General features: G+C 41.0%; 2 protein-coding genes across 6 annotated transcripts in view; one reads left to right on the plus strand and one right to left on the minus strand.

Moving 5' to 3' along the window:
* The window catches only part of LOC136863993 (glutamine amidotransferase-like class 1 domain-containing protein 1), a 717,178-nt gene extending 711,787 nt beyond the window's left edge, over positions 1-5,391 (minus strand). The window contains exon 1 of the mRNA XM_067140477.2: positions 5,256-5,391. The gene's annotated coding sequence lies outside the window, so the exon portion shown is untranslated. The remainder of the gene's footprint in view (positions 1-5,255) is intronic.
* bgm (bubblegum) overlaps positions 1-23,428 on the plus strand; it is a 514,443-nt gene that overhangs the window by 267,186 nt on the left and 223,829 nt on the right. The window lies entirely within an intron of this gene.

Below are 23,428 nucleotides of genomic sequence, written 5' to 3' on the forward strand. Positions count from 1 at the left end.
ACTGGATACTGCAGCTATCGAGCTCGGTCAGCATAGAATAAATAATCTTGCTTAAGGCTTTAATAATCGTCTACAACTTGTGTTCGGGAAGCATCACCCAAATTTCTACTCAGCTCTGACAGAACTACAAAAGGACCAGGCGGACTCTGAATGTTTGGTTCGGTCCGAGCGAGTTAGCTTTGAGGTTAGGGGCGCGCAGCTGTGAGCTTGCACTTGGGAGATAGTGGGTTCGAACCCCACTGTCGACAGCCCTGAAGATGGTTTTCCTTGATTTGCCATTTTTACACCAGACAAATTCTGGAGCTGAGGCTTAATGAAGGTCACGGCCGCTTTCTTCCCATTCCTATCCCATCGTCAGCGTAAGACACATTTATGTCGGGGCGATGCAAAGCAACGTGTAAAAAAAAAAGGAGGTATGATTCGGAAATTTACAGTGGGCCGAACAGTAAAATAAATACCCAAGAAGAAATAGTTTACAGTACAAAAAAGCGTTTAATCCAATGTCTTGATTGATCAAACATACAAGGAGAAGAATCGACAAGTGGAATACCTGCGTGTCATAGGATACAATTTATCAGTGTAAATTTTTCAGATTAAAATTTCATGCGAGTTATTCCCACTAAATCTGGTTGGAACGTGGCAAGTATTATTAAATTATTTATTATTTATTTAACTTTGGAATTAATGCCTTTTCGAAAAATAACTTTCGGAATTTCGTATTCGAAAAATTAGCAATAGGTTAACATACTTTCGGAAAACCGGACATTCGGATTCAACAGCATTTCTTTTGTTTTATGTTCATTTATACGCAGATCAGATGCGGCTGCAATTTTATCTAATTCCTGCATTTTGCATATGTATACCGGATTGCCAGTCTGTTCATTATTATTATTATTATTATTATTATTATTATTATTATTATTATTATTTCGGAGATATGCAACCCAACGAATTCGTATACCACAGCTAACCTAAAAACATTGCTACCTCATTCTATATTACCATTGTACAACTCTTCCGTTGAGTTCGTACTCTAGAATATGGATGAAATCATTAGCAGCAATGCCATTTCAATGACATAAACTATAATTGTCCGACTCGTTGGCTGAATGGTCAGCGTACTGGCCTTCGGTTCAGAGGGTCCCGGGTTCGATTCCCGGCCGGTTCGGGGATTTTAACCTTTATTGGTTAATTCCAATGGCCCGGAGGCTGAGTGTTTGTGCTGTCCCCAACATCTCTGCAACTCACACACCACACATAACACTATCCTCCACCACAATAACACGCACTTACCTACACATGGCAGATGCCGCCCACCCTCATCGGAGGGTCTGCCTTACAAGGGCTGCACTCGGCTAGAAATAGCCACACGAAATTATTTATTAAACTATAATTAATGTTTAAAATGATCACAGCTGCGAATAACACTACCTAACGTTAGGACAGGATGTGTCTATTAGGACTAAGAACAGATGCCAGTCGTACGCCACGGTTTTCTTAACATACGGTGGCTAAAACACGCACCGTTGCTGTTCTGGAACCAAGCTGCTAGGAGAGAGGTTCACTTCCCAGGCTTTTCTACTTTTTTCTTCGCTTTATGCCGTTTAGATTGGATGTGATATTGCCGCATACCTACTTGTTCCAACGAGTGAATTCTTGTCGCGAAATGGACCGTTTTTACAGGATGTTACGTGGAAAGATCAGGGTACCCTGCATATTCAGCGCAGCAAGTTTTCGAAATGTTGACCACCTTCGTTTATACAGATTTCAGGACGACGTTGTAAAGACATTCTTACTCGCTGTAACATGTTATCAGTTGCCGAAAATGACCAGGATTTTCAAGCTCCTGTGCTTACACTACCTGCTTTAAGTGACTACACAGGAAGAAGTGGTATAAGATCTGGTGATCTGGTGGTCCAGGGAACGGGTTCTTCCCTTCCTATCCATTTATCTGGATATAAAACATGAAAGTGGTTCTGGACGTCTAATAATCCGTGAGATGGGACCCCGTCCTGTCGAAACGGCACTCGTAATCAGCTGAGCAGGTGGCACGTTCTCCAGCAACTTTGGTAGTACATTTTGAAGAAAATGAAGGTAGCGTGCTCTCCTCATGTGGCTGTCGAAGAAATATGGCCCGATTGGGTAGTCGCCCTAGATACCACATCAGACATTCGCTTCCCACTGCACTTGAAATGTGTCCTATCTAACCCAATGGGGATTTTTCGCGCTCCAATAGTGGATATTTTGCCGATTCGTGAAATCGTGATTCAAAACAAGACTCTTGACAAAAAAGGAAAGTTGCTTGACATAATGTTACTCGAATATCGAAATCACGTCCATGGAACTGCTGGTGTAACCGCAGCTGGTACGGGTGAAAGGTACTGATATGCAATATGTGCACAAGAGACGACTGGCTGATGTTGATCAGTCATGCGGGTGTTCGTATTATTATTACTTGTGAGGTATGGCTATGGAGTGTTTACATCCATTTAGTATTAGTATTATTATTTACGTAGTTGTGTACGAAATTTATTTGGTATAAATCACGATCGTATTATTTGTGAGGTTAGGTCTTGAAACATCTGCTGTATAAATTAATATGAGTTTATTTAATTTAAAACGCGTACGGTAATTAATAATATATAATTTATTATTACCTGTATGCATGATGTATAATCCAATGTAACATTGTGCAACACACTGTAATAAGTCCAGAACAATGCAATGCGCGACTAGATTTATGTAGAAAGTTCCTTACATTGCAAGTAGGCTATTGGAGACTCTCAAACTTACGAGAAATCATGTTGTGTCATATTCTTCTAGAAGCCTGGCCAGGCAACGTATACAAAGAGACAGTCTTGAGAGTGAGTAGTGGAGTTGTTTTAATGAGACTTGTACCGAGCTCGACAGCTGTAGTCGCTTAAGTGCGGCCAGTATCGAGTATTCGGGAGATAGTAGGTTCGAACCCCATTATCGGCAGCCCGTGGTTTCCCATTTTCACACCAGGCAAATGCTGGGGTTGTACCTTAATTAAGGCCACGGCCGTTTCCTTCGCACTCCTAGCCCTTCCCTGTCCCATCGTCGCCATAAGACCTATCTGTGTCGGTGCGACGTAAAGCAACTAGCTTAATGAGACTTGTGTGGAAGTAATTTTAGCCGAGTGTTTGAAGTCAAGTATGTGAATTGGTTTTGTTGGGTTGGTAGTTGACATGCATCTATTTCAGTCTTATTCTGATTATTCGTGTAGTGTTTTTTATGATGGCAGCTTATTAGTGCGTGTGTGTAGCAGATGTAAATATCATTTGTGAATAAAATAGGGTACACAACTGACAGCATTTTGTGTGCGTCTTTGTGGATAAGTCACAATGAGACACGATCTACGATTCAAAACATGCTTAAATTTGTATTCGAAATACTGAACTACTGATAATGAGATACCAGAGGCAACCGGCTCATTATCGACTCAGCCACAAAGACAACATACATGGTACTCCCTGGAAGTGTAGTACTAAACTACGGTCCTTTCACCTTGAAAGTTAATATCCGTGCCAGAGTTTTCAATCACGGTTTACGGTGTTCATTTAACTTTCTACCGTTACAGATTATGTGCCATACCTATTAATTAGATCGTATTGCGGGTACATATATTATTTTAGGGAGCAATAAATCACATTTTTTGTACAATGGACCTTAGGATTGAGCGGGATAAATTGTGCATAGTCATTTTTCCTTTGCTGGTTCCATGTTCCATTGACATTGCTGACACACGGGCAGGATGCAGAGCAATATCACATTAAGGATAAGGAGAAATTTTATGTTGGTTGGTTTTCATGAAACTAAATAATAAGAGGCGGGCAGGCCACCCTGTATATCTGAATTATGTGAGCCATCAGATTAACATCATTAGCATACTCCACGCTCTCTAGTATCATAGTTACCGAGCTCGATAGCTGCAGTCGCTTAAGTGCGGCCAGTATCCAGTATTCGGGAGATAGTGGGTTCGAGCCCCACTGTCGGCAGCCCTGAAGATGGTTTTTGTGGTTTCCCATTTTCACACCAGGCAAATGCTGGGGCTGTACATTAAATAAGGCCACGGCCGCTTCCTTCCCACTTCTAGCCCTTTCCTGTCCCATCGTTGCCATAAGACCTAACTGTGTCGGTGCGACGTAAAGCAACTTGCAAAGAAAGTAACTAAGTTAATCTCCACTGTATGCCTCTAATTCGTCTGCTGCGCATATCGTTTATAATTTCATCCAAGGTCAGGTCAGAAAGTGTACATCCTTATAATTTTGTCCTCAATAACGTGGAAAGTTATGTTGACCTATCTTCGCTTAACAAATAAAACCTCGTATCCCACAAAGCTCTTCCTATCCATTATTATCCTTAATAATGGTCACGCCTCCCAGCCACATATGGATATGAAGTCCATCAGAACAATTTTCGTTGTGTTCATTTTCCTGTGGTAAAGTGTAAAGGAGTCCGCCTCTGTGGTGAAGTGGTTAGTGTGATTAGCTGCCACCCCGAAGGCCCGGGTTCGATTCCCGGCTCTGCCACGAAATTTGAGAAGTGGTACGAGGGCTGGAACGGTGTTCACTCAGCCTCGGGAGGTCAACTGAGTTGAGGTGGGTTCGATTCCCACCTCAGCCATCCTGGAAGTGTTTTTCCGTGGTTTCACACTTCTCCTCCAGGCAAATAACGGGATGGCACCTAACTTAAGGCCATGGCCGCTTCCTTCCCTCTTCCTTGTCTATCCCTTCCAATCTTCCCATCCCCACCAAGGCCCCTGTTCAGATTAGCAGGTGAGGCCGCCTGGGCGAGTTACTGGTCATTCTCCCCAGTTGTATCCCCGACCCAGAGTCTCACGCTCCAGGACACTGCCCTTGAGGCGGTAGAGGTGGGATCCCTCGCTGAGTCCGAGGGAAAAACCGACCCTGGAGGGTAAACATATTAAGAAGAAAGTGTAAATGAAACTGAACCTCACCGTACCGTACTGTAGGAATGTATGTTTGCACGAATTATTTACGCACTCCTGTAATATAATGTATTTCAAGTTAATTTTCCTTTACATGTAAGCATAGGCTACTATGAACACAACGAAAATAATTCTGATGGACTGCATATCCATATGAGGCTGGGAGGCGTGGCCGGCCTTAAGGATAATACTGGACAGGAAGAGCATTGTCTGATACGAGGCTCTGTTTCTTAAGCGAGGATATTTTATTTCCTACAACATTGAGGAAGTAGGTCCTACTTACCATATGTAGTCTGGGAGAGAGAAAATATTTATCACTTGTTGCTTGTCATATGACTTGTTTCCTTGGTTAAAAATGCAGTCTTGAACGTTTTTCCGCCTTTGTACTTGAGAAACAGCTTATACGACTGGCCTTGGCGGAATACACACTGCACTGCCATTTTAAAAGGAAGTAAAGCTAGATAACCATCCCCATACAACTGATAAGCCAGGATCATTGGTTACGAAAGCATACTACGTGTGGAATAGTTCTACCTGCAAAGCCAAAGGAGTGAGCCGTAACAATTCTGTTAAGTCTATTGAATTGACTCAAACGTTCCTTCTTGGGACGTCATGGAAACTGTGTAGATTTGAGAAATCGATCGAATTTGTATCTACATGCCAGTTCTGATCGAACTGCACCTGCTCGCTTGTTACCATGTACGAGCTCCATTACTCACAGAGAAACCCTATTCCATATCATACCAAACTCTACAGGTAATTTAACAATTGATGCGTTGACATGGGAAAGGCAATAAGTAAAAATAACTCAAGATTTCGTTTTTTCATGGAGAAAGTAATAGATCGCTCATGCCAATGAATGGAAAAGGAAGCAAGTCAACTGGTAGAATCGATTTGCTTCTACGATTGACGCTAGATGGAACCTGTGTTTAGGGCCCGAATTCATATGCACTATAAAGTCCAAAACATGCATGCACATATGAGCTAAAAATGTTGATAGTCTGCACTAAAAATAAAAAAAGGACACTTACTAAACGCATTATTTAATTTTAACTCTGTTAAATTGATAAACATGTTTCATTCCTTCCAAATTGATGCATGGCAGTACGTTATTAACAGTTTTTCAATGATTTCAGCGGTCAATTTCTATTGTCGGACTAAATTAATTTATACGCTGAAAATGAAACTGGGCAATCCTTGTACACTGGCACTGACTGCTCGGAACATTCTTCTGGAGAAGACTGCCTGATTCCACTTATGTAGTTGCTTATGGATTGAATGTCAGAAAGAAGAAAATAACTGTTGTGAAAAGGGTCATTATCCGTCTGCGACACTGAAAGCACTTTCCTTGGACAGGACAGGCTTCTCGTGTTGCCAAGGGATGTACAGTACAGCATATTGCACTTGCATATGCGCATATGCATTTTTAGAAATTCCGGTCCCTACCTGTGTTAAGTCCACGAGGTTTGGCATGAATAAGGTAGTAAGTCAGCCCGTGCCTCTGGTGGAATTAGGTATTGCCTTTGCCACTTGTTGACAGTCAACTGCGTGTAAATTTTGTTTATAGCTATTACAGTTTGTCATAGTTATATTTCAGTTGCCAGAATGCCTCCGAAACCTATTCCGTTCAAAACGGTAAGTCGTTACTACCAGCATCTTGACATGACGTTCATACTAGTTCTTTGTTCCTATAAATAGATATTACGTGTGTCTAACAATGGTCCCAGAAGGAGTTGCGGAAATAATCAGAGAGGCTAAATATTTTCAACCATTTCATGTAATCATGATGATGCCTGGGGATTTGTGTGATTTCGGCATGGAAATCAAGAGATATTTAAGTACTCAACGCCTTAAGATTAGGCCTGTGAGCTGGATAAGGCTTTCAAGAGCTGAAATGCCATCAGCCAAGACAAGGCAATCATTCAATGAGAACCGAAGAAGGAGCACGACATCCACAGAAGAGGGCTGTCAACAACACACAGTCCTTACAACCACTTGAAAAGAGATCAACCATCAGTGAACCGAAAAAAAGGACTTGTTGTCCACGCTGGATTTCTTCGATGAAAAATATATTGCTTTTTACCGTGAAATTTGTGCTTGAATCATACACGTCAACTGTCAAACTGATTAGACAGTGATTTTTCACAATGTGTTTTATCGCATAATTTGTACGTGAAACATAATAAGCATAACTTTGTGTGTTAAACTGATAAATGGATAACTCCTTGAGTACATGATGTTTGTTCAATATCATCTGCTGTGAGCTTGCATCCGGGAGATAGGGGGTTCGAACTCCACTGTCGGCAGCCCTGAGTATGGTTTTCCGTGTTTTCCCATTTTCACACCAGGCAAATTCTGGGGCTGTACCGTAATTAAGGCCACGGCCGCTTACTTCCCACTCCTAGGCCTTTCCTATCCCATCGTCGCCATAAGACCTATCTGCGTCGGTGCGACGTAAAGCAAATTCTAAAAAAAAAAAAAAAAAAAGTCTGCTTCACAATACTGAATAGACTACTTCTTTCTTCTCCTGTAAACTTTACTGCCTTAAGTGCTTTTTGTGTAACATCAGTTTTATGACGCGCTTCCCGAGGATAAGCAGCGAACAGTCGATTATGAAGTTAGAATTTCCCTTTTCCATTCGTGAATCATTCGATGAAAGCCTTCGCAATACTTAGCAATATTGTACGGTTAGGTAGGCAATTAAAACGAATTAACTACCAACTTCAACTACAGGGAGATTTTTGACATTGACTTCGTTGCTTAATCGTACTATGCAACGGCAATTGGTTATGCAAATTCCACGTTGGATTGTAATCGTGAGATAATGGCAGCCATCACCAGCCTTTCAGGATGGTGTTCCGTGGTTTTTAATCTTTACATAAGGCAAATGTCTTAAAGTTATGTTGTAATTAAGGTCATGGTTCTTACTTACACAATTATAGCCCTTCCAAATAGAGCACCGCTGAAAACCTGTATGTGAATTGCTGAGCACCGTTTTGTGTGGAGCTTCGGATTTGAGCCACATACCTAGACAGTATGATGTTTTTGAGCCATTTACTCTTAATTCAGTTTTGGATTTTAACCTCTTCATGACAAGTAGAAAAGACCCTTGCAGAATTATTTTATTTTGTTTCGTTGGCATTAAAGTTAGATAGCACAACTTCCCATCCCACTATTCAATTCAAACTGTGCACTAGCAACCAAATTCGGTAAATCATGTTACTGCAGTTACCCCAGAATTATCAAAACGTTTACATGCATTGACACATTAAATAAAGAGTTCGCGTTTTTATTACATGTGTTACTAGCTGTTGTGCAACTGTCGTTTTGTCATTGTGGCAGTAACGCCGTCTAGAGGAGATAAGTGGCAGCAGAGAGAGGAAACACTCCAACCAACAATAGTCAGTCAGTGCAATGGAAATTTTGATAATTTCTAGGGGGTTTGGGGCATTGTAGGCCATCAGATTTTATTTCCTTCCGGCTCGGCAATATTAGGGTATCCAAGATAAAGGAAATCTTTCATTTCCGCCTCCTTTTATGCCACACTTTTCTCTTAATTTTCTTCTTCCGTTTGCCTGCTCATTTTGATGGTCATCTTCATTATATTCTTGATCAGCATGGACTGATAACCGCGCACCGTTTACACCCTATAATAACATTCACGACAACAATGACAATCATCGCCAGTTAATTCGTTACCACGACGATTAAAGTTGTAAAACTATCATGGTGTACAGTATAATACCATATGAAAGGGGAGACTACGGAACTTTTCCTTGTAGAATTAGCCAATTAACACGTCACCTTTGTTACCTGTACGTTAAGATTGTTGCGTACACATCGGGCGTTACTTGATGTTAATCACTTTGTGGACGTTTCGAATCGATTTCAGATTCGATTCGTCTAGAACTGTAGAGGGCTCGGAGCGACGGTGTGACGTCATCGCACTCCAGTGTATATATTCCCAGTCGCTCCCAGTAAAGACGAGTTCAGCTTGTGACGTCACCGCGCTTTGCACTGCTTTCTCGCAGCCTCAGGGGAAGAGGAAATGGGGGATGCAGCGATGTAGGAGATTTGGTTTCAATAACACAACCGACGCCTTGGACATCGTAATGTTAATCCTGACAGTTTAAAATACACAAATTCGGGAGATAGTAGGTTCGAACCCCACTGTCGGCAGCCCTGAAAATGGTTTTCCGTGGTTTCCCATTTTCACACCAGGTAAATGCTGGGGCTGTACCTTAATTAAGGCCACGGCCCCTTCCTTCCCACTCCTAGCCCTTTCCTGTACCATCGTCGCCATAAGACCTATCTGTGTCGGTGCGACGTAAAACAACTAGCAAAAATAAAATAAAATAAAATAAAATAAAATAAAATACACAATTAGTCACAGATTTTAAAGAACTAATTTCGGCTCTATGTTATGAGGAAAATGTATAACAATTCTAGTTTATGTGAAGGACAGCCATGTTATAACGTAAAAAGAACAGTTCATAATATAATTTGCTCTACAATTTAGAAGAGATTGTCGTGCCATTAGGGCCGCGCAGCTGTGAGCATTCGAGGGATAGTGTTTTCGAACCCCACCGTCGGTAGTGTTGAAGGTGGCTTTTTTGTGGTTTTTCCATTTTCACACTGCCGGGCTGAGTGGATCAGACGGTTGAGGCGCTGGCCTTCTGACCCGAACGTGGCAGGTTTGATTCTGGCTCAGTCCGGTGGTATTTGAAAGTGCTCAAATATGTCAGCCTCGTGTCGGTAGATTTACTGGCACGCAAAAGAACTCCTGCGGGACTAAATTCCGGCACCTTGGCATGTCCGAAAACCGTAAAAGTCGTTAGTGGGACGTAAAGCAAATAACATTATTGTTATTATTACCATTTTCACACCAGGCAAATGCTGGGGCTCTACCTGAATTAAGGCCACGGCCGCTTCCTTCCCACTCCAAGCCCTATCCTGTGCCATCGTCGCCACAAGACTTATCTGTGTCGGTGCGACGTAAAAGCAAATTGTAAAAAACAAACAAAAAACCTTAAGTGCAGACTCTTTCCACAATCTATCAAACGTACGGCTCCGGAAATTCTACAAAGATCAGGAAATATTTCGAGGACCGCTTCTGAAACAAATAATGGTCCTTGTAGCCTACATCAATATATACTACGCCTGTGACGTCCCTCCGATGAACCATCTAGCCTCTTTAACGCCACATTTTCAGAGTCGTCCCATACATCGGGCGCTCCTACAACAACAATTTCTGATGGAAACTCAGATGAAGTTGTTGCTAGAGCTTTTTAGCTTCTGGTGCTCCCTTATCAATACCGGCGGAAAGCTTTTCACGACATTCGTCGTGGGTACGAGCCACCTAACCACCATGCTATGTGTGGAACGTTACTCAGCGTTGAATATCAACGTGTATACGTTGTCGTCACAGATAAGATTAAAAGATCAAATGCTCTCTCTTTTATTTCTGATGGATTTACAGACGTGTCCGGACACAAAGTAATACATTTTATTGTCACGACAGCAGAACCAATTTTTTGTGATATCTGAAGCTATCTCTTTTCAGTTTTGACTTAGTTAATTTATAACTGTTAGGTTCTTCAGTCTGCCAAAACTAATTCTGAATAAATACTATCTGAATGGGAAAACACATGGTAAAAGAATTATACATGAAAAACAAACAATTAAAATAGAATGACACGTTTCGTTCTTCAAAGAACATCATCAGATTTAATCAAAATCATTCTTTCTTTCTTTCTTAATCCATTTACCGTCCAGGGTTGGTTTTCCCTCGAGCTCAGGGAGGGATCCCACCCCTACCGCCTCAAGGGGAGTGTCCTGAAGAGTGAGACTTAGGGTCGGGGATAAAACTGGGGAGGGGTACCAGTATCTCACCTAGGCTTCCTCACCTGCTATGCTGAACAGGAGCCCTGTTGGAGGATGGGAAATTGTAAGGGATAGACAAGGAAGAGGGAAAGAAGCGGCCGTGGCCTTACGTTAGATACCATCCCGGCATTTTCCTGGTGGAGAATTCGGAAGCCAAAGAAAACCACTTCAAGGATGGCTGAGGTGGGAATCGAACCCCATTCTACTCAGTTGACTTCCCCAGGCTGAGTAGGCCCCGTTCCAGTCCTCTTACCATTTTTCAAATTTCATGGCAGAGCCGGATATCGAACCCGGGCCTCCGGGGGTGGCAGCTAATCACACTAACCACTACACCACAGAGGCGGACTTCTATCAAATATATTTAGAAATGTATAAACGTGTATGTTTATTTCTACTGAAATACTTAAAACTTGAATTTTGGAACTTACGATAATACGGGAATTTCACTCTAAGTTCAGAACTCCACTCTGCAGTCGCTTAAGTGCGGCCAGTATCCAGTAATCGGGAGATAGTGGGTTCGAGCCCCACTGTCGGCAGCCCTGAAGATGGTTTTCCGTGGTTTCCCATTTTCACACCAGGCAAATGCCGGGGCTGTACCTTAATTAAGGCCACGGCCGCTTCCTTCCCATTCCTAGGCCTTTCCTATCCCATCGTCGCCATAAGACCTATAAGACCTATCTGTTTCGGTGCGACGTAAAGCAACTTGCAAAAAAAAAATTAAAAAAATAAAGAACTCCACTCACCAACTCGTTGGGCTGGAGCTTTAATATGTTTTGAATGCCTGCTAAAGAACAAAAGGCTATTCTAGAATCCATTATTTCTCGTTCAGTTCGTTTCGATAGTAAGAAGTGCTGTGTTAAATGAGAACACATGGGAGAAACTTGAACAAGCAAGTCGCTTACTACGACCAATCTCACAGAGCAAGCTGGCCATGCTGTTAGGGTCGCGAAGTTGTGAGCTTGCATTTGGGTGATGGTGGGTTTCAATCCCACTGTCGGCAGCCCTGAAGATGGTTCTCCGTGGTTTCCCATTTTCACACCTGGGAAATGTTGGGGCTATAACTTAATAAATGCCACGGGTGCTACCTTCCCAATCCTAACCCTCTCCAATGCTCCTTCCGTCACCGAAAACATTCGATGTTAAACCACTAGCAAAAAAAAAAAAAAAAAAATTGCGGCCATCACCATATTTGAAGCGTACACTGTCGTGTTGTCAGATGTGCATCTTCACTTCACTAGAATTGCAAAAGAAGCTGGACTTCTAAAGAAAACTGTAGCTGAATATTATCTTCAGAACAAAATTCACCTACAAGACTATCCATGTTGAGGCGAATCTGTTAAATCCACAACATAAAGGCACTAGTCTGAACACAGAAGGTGAAGGCCATGCACTGGAATTCATGAGTTCTTTGTGTCAATTGTTGGACGTAACCTAGGTAATGTCGCTGAATTTCGCGCTTGCGGTGAATTGTTTTCCTCTGGTGATTTGCGGGACGCTGCTGAACATGTTTCACCTTGTGGAAAAGATTATGTAAGACTCAGCCTCTGAGCTCTTCTGCCTGCAAACTTCTGAATGTACCACCATCAACAGCCGTAAGCGAACGCCCAATTGGTCGGCTCATGTGAGGATCCATTGTAAAGTTGGAAGCAGGCTTCCTGGCGCGACGACCGAAAAAGTAGTCGCAGTGTAGTGGAACTTACGTTATACGCACGATCATAAATCTTCACTTTCACAAACATTAGGAAGTTGCACTGAGTGTCCCATACGATCGCTTCAGATTGAAGGCTCTGGTACTGAATAATGTATTTCGTAGCACAAAAATAAATTAAATAAATGTAGGTTTATTTTGATCGCAGAGACCAACGTCATGTTGAAAAACGACATTCACCTAGAACAGTATGATGTGACGTACAGTAATACCAAATAAGTTAAGGAATGCCTTCAGATACAATGGCTATGCTATTTTTTATTACCATAACATTATACTTATGGGTAGGTAACCTTGCACCTACTTTCGTCTCTGACATGTCTTTTCCTTCTGTACGCCTTCCAAGGTTCATTCTTCTCGATTAAAGTAAACAAATAGGCATTTTGCTTTTTGTAATCACGAAGGGTATAAAACTCAAAAAACAATGTGTCGTTCACAACGAAAGACAAATTTTGAAACACGTAAGTTGAATCAGGAGAGTTACAGCACTTCTCCAATGGTTCATTTATTTTTTTCTGGAACCACTGTGAAACGTTTTGTTGCATATGACTTGCCACTTTTTCTGCACAACTTCTGTTTGTTTATTACTAATTCAGTTGAGTTTCTCACTCTCCTTTCTCTTTTTCCCCCCGGAAATTCTGGAAGAACAACACACTCAGGCACGGGTGCCGCCATATTTTCTACTACGCCACGAACACGCAGCGGGCATGAACTACAGTAGAGCACACACAGTTGTGATCTGTCATTTATTTACTGAGAATACGTTTGTTCATTTTCACTACGGACGAAATTTAATAGTGGAATTTGAGAGTTTTGGCATATCGAAACAGAGTCCTGCAGAGAGGCCCAGCCCATGAGCTGCTTCGGCAGTAGGCTGCAATGGGCTTTGAAAGGCTCGAACATAAGAAGCCCGTGACGTCATCGCACGGGCCGGTCTGTGCCAGCGCTCTGTCTTTCGTACGCGGTGAGCCAAGGACAGCGCTGTGGTAGTTCCATGGGCTGACTGCTTCAATGTGTACAGTGTACTGCGTGTTAGCGAAGCGCGTTGCATTACGGTCGAGTGGAGCCGATCAAATTTGCTGTGGTTTTCAGTTTGACTTCTCCGTCTATCCTGTTATCGGAAACGAATGTGGACTGTAGTTCCTAAAGAAAGGAAACCGTGACAAAAGATCGTGAAGTAAAAAAAAGAAGGAACAAACGAACTAAAAACCGCACAATACAAGACATCTGAACCGGATCCTAAACTTAAAAGTCGTATTTGGTTGGTATTCAAGCCTGCAGTTGACGGTGATGGGAAAGACGTTAATTTTGTGTGATGTACGATCTGCGGTGAACTTTATGTACACACTAGCAGTTACCCGCGTCTTCTCGCGTGGATTTCGTAATTTGATAAAAGTAATCGTTCCTCAGTACTATACTAAGACATTATCTGAAAATCCCTGAAGTATAAAACCTCACTGAAAAATTGAGTTTCATTTACCCCAGAAACTCTTTGTAAACTAAGTGTGTGGTATTGCCTTTTGGGGCTGAGATGACCATGCGACATAGAACTGTACACATGAAAACGTCATCTCTCAAGTAAAAAAAAATGTTTCTTTATTTTTAAAGGAGATTACGAATACATATTTCCACATCTGTAACATCTTCAGGTTTTGAGATATAAGTATCCGCATAAAAAGAGTTCAACCCCTTTATCAGCCCTTCCTCCACCCCCACCTACGTGGATTCCCCGAAAACAAGAAAGAGTGACATGTTTATTTATTTTTAAAGGACATTCCAAGTACCAAGTTCCATGTCTGTAATATGTAAAGTTTTTGACATACACTGTCGATATACCGGTACTCATTTTAAAAATTCACCTGCTTTTTCAATTCTTTTCAGCCCCTTAAGTGGTTTTTACGAAAACAAAAAAAGACGTGTTTATTGATAAAGGAGCTGCCAAATACCAATTATCACGACTGTAACATCTTCAGTTTTTGAGATATTTGTATCCTCATGAAAAGAATTCAACACCGACTTCAACGCCCCGCCCCCCAATCCGAAGTTAATTTTACCCCGAAAAATGAGTGTTTTTTATTTTTAAAGGTGATTTCAAATACCCATTTTCACGTCTGTAACATCTTTAGGTTTCTTAGATATAAGTATCCTCACACAAATAATTCATTACAGTCCTTTCATCCCCCCTTAAGTGGATTTTCCAAAACCAAAACAATACGTATTTTTTTCTTAAAGGAGAAGTGGTTTTCAGTCCCTTTTACAATCCCCCCTCCCAACGTTAACCAACGCCTATCGAAACCGTCACACTACGTAGCCGCGTGCGTTCAAGCTCGAGGACATTTCATTTTCTATTTTACATTGTTTTCCTTTTACTTCGAGACTTATTGTTCGGGTGTGCGGTATGTTACGATAGTGCAGTGTGATGCAGTAAGGAATTTACACTACGAATGCAGTTTCGATTCGTCAGCTGTTACAAGTATTTTATTAATTTTACGTTATTTACTGTACATTCCTTAGGTGAGACGTTGGTCTACCGATCACTTGTAGTTTAGTTTAAGGAGACAAGTGTATGTAGACAGATTTGTAATTGTAGTTATAGTTATATAGAAATGGAAAGATTTCATGTTGGTTTTTAAAATGTTGTGGACTTGCAATTTAACTAATTTAATGACGTAACTGTCTCATAAACTCAAAGTTGATTTAATAAGACGACTTTCCGAGTGACTTACCACTTTTATTTAACTTCATTGTTTGGCGTTTCTTCTAGACGCATAGTGAGTTAATGTTTCCCTGCATTTCGCAGTTTTGTTCCTCCAGAATGATGTAATATAAGATCCGCTCGTATCAAGTGTTGTTGGTTCATTCTGAGCATTCTGTTGGGGATGATGCATATTTCTGCATCGGGATTTATCTACAACATAAGGGTGTTACGGGATGACAACACATGTTAGGATTTTATTTCAGATTTTGATAATCCCTGTTAACTTGTAACAAACACGAGGCTTTCGAATAATATTTTGCAACCTACCCAGAGCAACTGATAGTTAATTTGGTTCGATTAAGGATCCATTCGGGGGAAGTTCCGGTATCCGAGAGGATATTCGACGTGTGGATAACCTTAATTAAACGTAAATCTGGAATTCTAATTGTTGAAGGTTAGATTTTCCACGGACCATGTGGATTAACTCTCAATTATCGTTTGGGTCAATGTTACCCGAGTTTCAGGTTTTCTGTCCTTTTCTGGTTCTGCTGTCCACGTATCTTATGTACCGTTTTCAAACCTTAGAATACACTAATGTAAATAATTTCTAGATATTTTCGCCGTTCATGTTATGCAATGTGACTGATTTATAAAAACATTATTTGTGATAAATTAAATTTGCTATTTATGGTTATTCAGTAAACGGTATTATCGTGATTTCGCTCAATATAATTTTAGTAAACGCATTTTTCTCCTCATTTGAAGTAGTTATACTCTCCTCTGAACCCTGTCGACAAGAAAAAATCATACACACCCCAAGATCTAGGAATCAATATTGTTCTACCGAAGCAGCCGAGGCAGACGACCGACGATGGAACGGTAGTTTTAAGGGTTAAGTATGTCATTGTACATTTGTTAATTAAAAGTCTGTATAATAAATTAGAGGAGATTGTCATTGTTTCTGAACCCTGAATAATATTACTTTTACCGAGCCGGTTGGCTACACAATATACGGATCGTTTAGATGTAAGCTGCATTCAGGAGATGGCGAATTCGAGCACGGCCAACTTGATCTACACTACTCTCTTTATACCGGCCCAAAATATCTCTTGTGAAGCCTATTATAAAGCTGTAATTGGAAAGTTTCTCAATAATGCCGCTAAAGTGCGGGCCACCAAGGATACAGGATCCAGGTAAGCACTCTTCCCTTAAGGGAAGTACAGAACGAAAACCCAAGTTTCAGTGACTATTGTTGAGGTTGTAACAGTAACTGGTAGATGAATATCTTTGTATATTACCAGAATTACAGTGTGTAATATGTTAGAATGGCTTTAATCATACTTACACATATTTAAAAAAAAATTGTGTCATTTTCAGCATCAATACTGTCAACCATGAGGACTGCAAGTCTAGCTTATATTAGTAGTGCAGACAATAGAAGAAAGAGTTAACTGTATGGACTGCGTTTCCCAAAACGCCAAATGTTCCCCTTTAATCACATATATTTCAAATCAAGTCTTAAGGAGTTTACGTTATCCCAAACCTACATTGTAACGGTGTTATCTATTCTTCAATGAATTTTTGCAGAAAAGTCGGTGCCATATTTTCCACTGAAAATGTGTCAGAAATCTCATGTTCTCACATTTCCCTGTGTTAAGCAGATGTTCACTTATACTGTGCCAAAGTTGTCAGAAATTCATACAGGAGCGACTAGCCAGCATTATTGCTGAGAAAGTTGTGAGAGCGCTTTTCAGCAATATAGCAGAAACTTTGACTGAAAAGTCAGTTGCTTTAAAATGTATTTCATACTTAGCACTCAGCAGGAATATCGACAGTTTGATGGAGCAGTACTCTTCTCACTAATGTGTTATAATAATAATAATAATAATAATAATAATAATAATAATAATAATAATAATAATAATAATAATAATAATAATAATAATAATAATAATAATAATAATAATAATGTGTTGTGTATATTAATATTCATCCCGGCGGCTGGTTTGATCCTCCACAGCACCACTAACAGCTGTCATAAATAGCCTAGGCGTCACTGAATAGGCATACTGGGGAAATGAAGAGTGAGGCAGTTTCCCGTTGCTTTCCTCGCTGAGCCAGAAGTTGCTATTACATATCAGTCTGCCAAGCCCACTGGAACGCATGCACCAACCAACCCTATGAGCAATATTTTCACACCATTCATAACAGGGACTGGCTGCATAAGGAATGGTATTAGTAGCATCGCTCATACCTCGGCGACTTTCATATTGTCTAAGCCAAGGTTAAGACTGAGACAGGTCGATAAAAGTAACAAATTTATTCTAGACCATACCAGAGACACAGTGCACTGTAAACACTAAATCTCGCCAGCAAACGAGTAATAAGATCCTCCCAACTTGGCAGGTTTGATCCTGGCTCAGTCCGGTGGTATTTGAAGGTGCTCAAATACGTCAGCCCCGTGTCTGTAGATTTACTTGCACGTAAAAGGACTCCTCGGCGTCTCCGAAATCCGTAAAGGTAGTTACTGAGACGTAAAGCCAATAATATAATTTATAAACAATATTCTAGAGCTTCAGTTGCCGCTCGCAGGCACTTCGATTTGACGTGATCTAGTGCTTGTTGCCTGCGTTTCAGTTATGTTGTCGATTAATCACCAAATGGTCCGGCCCCGCGGTGTAGGGGGCAACGCGTCCGCCTGTCACCCGGCGGCCCCGGGTCCGATTCCCGACCGGGTCAGGGACTTTTAATGTAAATTATTAATATCCCTGGCCTGGGGACTGGGTTTTTGTGCCGTCCTCAACGCTCTTTTCCTCACATTTAATACTTTACACTTCCGCAATTCCAATTACACGCAGGTTCATATCATATGGTGCAAGTAGGGGCAAAATATCTCTACAGGTCGACGTCCCGAACAAATAGCATTGAAAAAAACACCGAATGTGTCACCGGAGTTCTTTTACACGCTGACATTGTACGACATGAAAAGTGAATGACTTTTTTTTCTGTCCGGAAAGTCCCGTACTTGAACCCACGTACTTGGGATCCGTAGGCTGACACTCTAGCACTGATGAGCTGAGGAAGGGCGTTGCTATAGCTATGGTCTCAGGCATAACACAGTATGTCATTATATGTGGATAACATAACTGTATCCAAGTTCTCTTGGCCGAATATTAAAAGAAAAAAGCTCTATAAACGGTTAAAGAACTTGAAGAGTAGTATAACTCTAATGGAAGAATGACGTTTAATCTAAAGGCTTTCCTAACATCAGAAGGAAAACGTATTGCACAATATTCTTGTGGTAAGTTGTACTAATTATCTACATACCCACTATTGATATTAAAAGTAATTATCATTACTCACAGTTAAGGACTGCTAGAATCCCGATTACTTAGCAATTTGGCATGACATAATTTTGGCAAATAACAACTAAAGTAGCCTTTTAAATATATTAGCCTGTATTAGCTTTAAATTAAAATAAATTGGCAATTAAAGTCAGTGTACCTTTTCCACATGTTTCTACCGCACAATCCTCGGCGGACAGCGCCTCGTGCCGAGTTATGAAACAAATCTAATTACAATGCAGAGACCCATATGTCAAGGCCGGTAAAGGATCTAATTAGAGCGACGCATCAAGTCAGCCGTGGTTCAGGCCACACTGTAGGTAGGCCTGACGAAAATTTCCCATCTTTCACGCCAGAAAAATGCTGGGTTTACACCTAAATTAAAGCTGCGGCTGCTTCCTTCACAGTCCTAGCTATTTCTCATCCAAGCGTCGTCGAAAACCTTCGTGTGTTAGCGTGACATTAAACTGCTTGAGAAAGAGAGAAAATTATAATTTTTGACGCGGAGTTTCGAAATTATTTAGCTTTTCCCTGTCGTGAAGTGGAAAACATCACTTTTCACTGACTGCTGGGGAAACGAATAATTAATATTGATTTTTAACTACCTACTCGTTATATGTCTTAATGTCTGGTTCCATGACTAAGTGTTTAGCGTCCTGGCATTCAGTCGTCCGGACCCCGGGTTCGATCCCGGCCGATTCGAGGGATTTTAATTGTAAACGTTTCGGGAACTAGGTGTTTGTGCTGTTCCCAAAGTTCCTACAATTCATATATATATATATATATATATATATATATATATATATATATATATATCACACACACCATTATCCTTCGCTTCGATAATACGCATATTTCTGTAGCCTACATAGCACACAACGCCCACTCTCGCCGGAGGGTTACTTACAAGGGCTGCACCATGCTAGTAATAGGCGCACGGAATTATTATTATTTTATTATTATTTCCATTATTTTTATACTGTATTACCGTATGTGTCTTAATGATGCCCGGCTGCATGGCTGCCTTTTGGTTCAAGAGGCCCCGGGTTCGATTCCCGGCCGTTTCGGGGATTTTAACACTAACTCGTTCATTCCAGTGGCCCGCGGATTGGGTGTGTGTATCGTCCTTAAACATAAAATACAACAAAAACAAAGGGAGAATCAGAAAAATAAGAAAAATGTATCAGTAAAAATTCTAAAATGTTCCACCTGTCCCGGACTCCACAGGGGATCAATAAAATAACTAAATTTTACAATTAAATATTTGAATGGAGCTATGTTGAATGAGAACTTTGGGAATCGATTCCGGGCATCAAAGTTCCATCCTCCCCACTTTCATTGTCTCCACGGCTAGATTCAAGAGCATACGGGTCAAGGGTCTGTTCGACTAAAATGGGCACTAATTTAAATATATTGAAAGTAGGGTGTCCTGCAATATGAGAGGTATACGCTAACTACTAAATGAGAAGATTTTTGTTCCCAATCTAAAACATAAAACTTTAATGAACAGATAGTCACAAAGGTAAAAATAAATACACGAGACAATGCCATATAAACATACATGATCAATCAATTATTTGGAGAGTATCTCCATATTCACGCATGTCTGTTATATATATGACTCTCATTTGACACTCCCAGATCACCTTGTACACGCGCACTTAAGAACTCACATTTTTCCTTGAAAAAGGGCGTCCCCTTTCTATACTACTGATACCCTCTGGTATCTCTTACACTACTGTACAACAAATCATTTGGTATGGCACTTCTCGTGAAACGACACAATCATTGGTGCCTCTCATGGTATTTGAGGCATCTAATGAAATACTGTTACACACATTCCTATATTCATAAAAATCATATCATCGTATTTGCATATTAGATTTTACCTAACTACCTTAATGAATTACTACAATATCGCATAAGCATGTTTCTCCAGGATGCCTTACACTAATATATCACAAGGCGGACCCAGATAACGTTGGTTTCCTGTAAGACACCATAACACCATCGAATGATACAAGCACATAAAAGTAACATACAAAAAACAATCACTTGAAATTATGACAATACATACACTTCACACACAAAAACGCATATAGAAGCTGCGACACTTCCAGGTCTCCTGGTATTGATCTATGGTCGTCACTCTGCATGGAATCGACCTATGTTCTTCAGACTACGAGGTATACGTCTGAAACCCTACCTTCGATCTCATTTAATAAAGAAAAATAGGTGGAATCACTTCGTCTCATAGAACATCGAGTCTACAACGCTGGCGGTGATGTATAATTTGCATGTGGCTATTAATACAGTGTCGAGATGGAGCGAATGTATCGTATGAAAGTTCCAAACACCCGCCAGCCAAGCGAACCCTGTCTCAGGGCTCAACGTTCTCTCGTGCAAAGGGGTCGTAAATATGTCACTGAGCAGTCGGCTGCTTCGTCGGGTGGGATTAACCACCCTCACTCTCATTTCCAGCCCCTGTGCAGAATTTTCCCTTCGGACAACATTTGCCTTGTCCAGGCACACATTATTATTATTATTATTATTATTATTATTATTATTATTATTATTATTATTATTATTATTATCAAATATCATTTTATCAATGACCCGGCTTCTTTCAGCCTAAGTATAATTGTAATATTCATCATTCATCTTATTTCTTTCATCTTTCCGGTCTGTCATTTCAAACACTGGCATACGAATCGTACTTCCCTCTCTCACACACGTATCTTAAACCACATTACTCATTCAGTTAGAAGACGCTATGTCACCAGGTACTTTAACTAATACCATGACACTCGCGTACTAATTAAATCATAGATCGTACCCCGCGTCATATTTCACCATCATCTGGTCAGCAGCCGTAATATTACAAGGGGGAGAATATCTGCATTACTGGCGAAGCATTTAAACTCGTCGCCATAAGACCTATCTGTGTCGGTGCGACGTAAAGCCCCTAGCAAAAAAGCATTTAAACAAATTAAACATGAAATATTCTGACGACTCACAAAGATTAATGGAACATAAGCTGGAATGTACTTAACGTCTCTGTTGTAGTCATCTGTTATTGGAAGGCATATTTGGGGTATTTAAGCTGCCATCACTGCAGCCTTGTTAACGGAAGGTCCTCAGTTCGTCATCTGCTTGGTCCTGTTCATTATGGCTTGGTCTGCAAACTGCCGGGGACATTCTGGATGGTCCCTGAATATCGCAGGTACACAGGCGCGTTTCTGAACGGTTCCTAATCGTGGACATTCAGGCACATAGCGCGTTCTGGTTGGGCCATTGTGGGTTCGATGAACACTCACATACACATGGACAAGCGGGAAAAATTGTTATTGGAATACTGTTTGTATGTATTGAGAATTTACTTATTTAGGATAGATCCAATCATTAACTCGAGTAGTCTACCCAAGCAGCGAATAATTTTCGGGAGATCGCTACTTCTTTCCCCTTTATTGTCACACGGCACTAGTGAAAAATATTGTTTTTCAATGTGAGCACTACTTGTTTAACTAGACGGCACTCCCTGGTTTATCTAACATTGCCTATTTTCTCGTACGACGTCTTCCAACACTGCAATTTCCTCGATTACGACAGGTTAATAGCTCGTAGGATATGTTTACGTCTCACTACGTAATAATGACTTGTCGGAACCTAGACCCGTTCTTTAAGCACATTTATGTGAGCCGCCGCTGCTTGTTAACAGTATGCACTCCCTTAACATGCGAATATGTGAGTTCCAAGCACCTACACTCGCATACCACAATCCTGCTTTCATCCCATTACAATCGGATTATGTTCCACGTAGAACTGTCTGATATAAAACAGACTTCACTTGAACACTATTCTTCAAATTTGAATAGCACTACTATTCTTCAATATCACTGCACAACAATTGGTCTACTATGAAACAAGAAGACTACTTCCGAAAACAATAACGAATGAATGACTGAGTAGTGGGCGTTGTCTGGCCGTTTCTCTTATAGGTATCTGCCCATTTGGCAGTGGAAGTGGTAAGCTCCACCCCCTTCTGAAAGATCGCTCCGCTAATAATTACTTCTCAGAGTTGAGTGAGCACTCAATTTGTAGCCGTTAAATTCTTCTATCTACTGATTGGGATTCATTCAGATGGCATCGTGGGATCACTCGTAATCTTGTAGGCTCTCCATTATAATTTGACGCTTTATTCATTGTTCTTGGGGAACCCCATCTCTTTATCGCGCGGTTAGACCTCCATCATCTGATTCCTATTACCCGCACCTATCTAATGTGCGACATTACTGATCCACGCGTTATGTATGACATATTTTGGTATCATTGGTTAACGTAAAATACACTGGTTCAAGAGAGTCCTTACTCATAAATTTCTATAGGTTAAATCCGAACCTTTCTTCTTATTATTTTTAACAAGTGAAGATTGTGTGTTGGCGCCAACGAATCTGCGGGGAAATCGCTGAAATTTTCTAGTTCTCACGTTAACACACCGTGATAATCTCCACCTTCTGACCTAAATATCTTCCTGCGCGTGGCGTGCTATCTCTTTTCTCTGTCTGCGAAGTGAGAGCGTTATTCCAAGAACTCGCTGTACATGGCTCCTTTTCTTTCGGTACGCGTAACGAGACCTCTGCACTCCGAGCTGTCGCGGCGTCATTCGTGTCCCGGACTGGGTGACAAATGTTCATTATGACACGATATGACGCAGAATGTCGCGTAAAACAGCATATGTTATTAACTGGACCTCATGACATGCCTATGGTGTGATGATGAACGGTCACGATATATATTAACGCAAAGAAAGAAAATGATAATTG

Source organism: Anabrus simplex, chromosome 2 (assembly GCF_040414725.1).
Source record: "Anabrus simplex isolate iqAnaSimp1 chromosome 2, ASM4041472v1, whole genome shotgun sequence".
Lineage (NCBI taxonomy): Eukaryota > Metazoa > Arthropoda > Insecta > Orthoptera > Tettigoniidae > Anabrus > Anabrus simplex.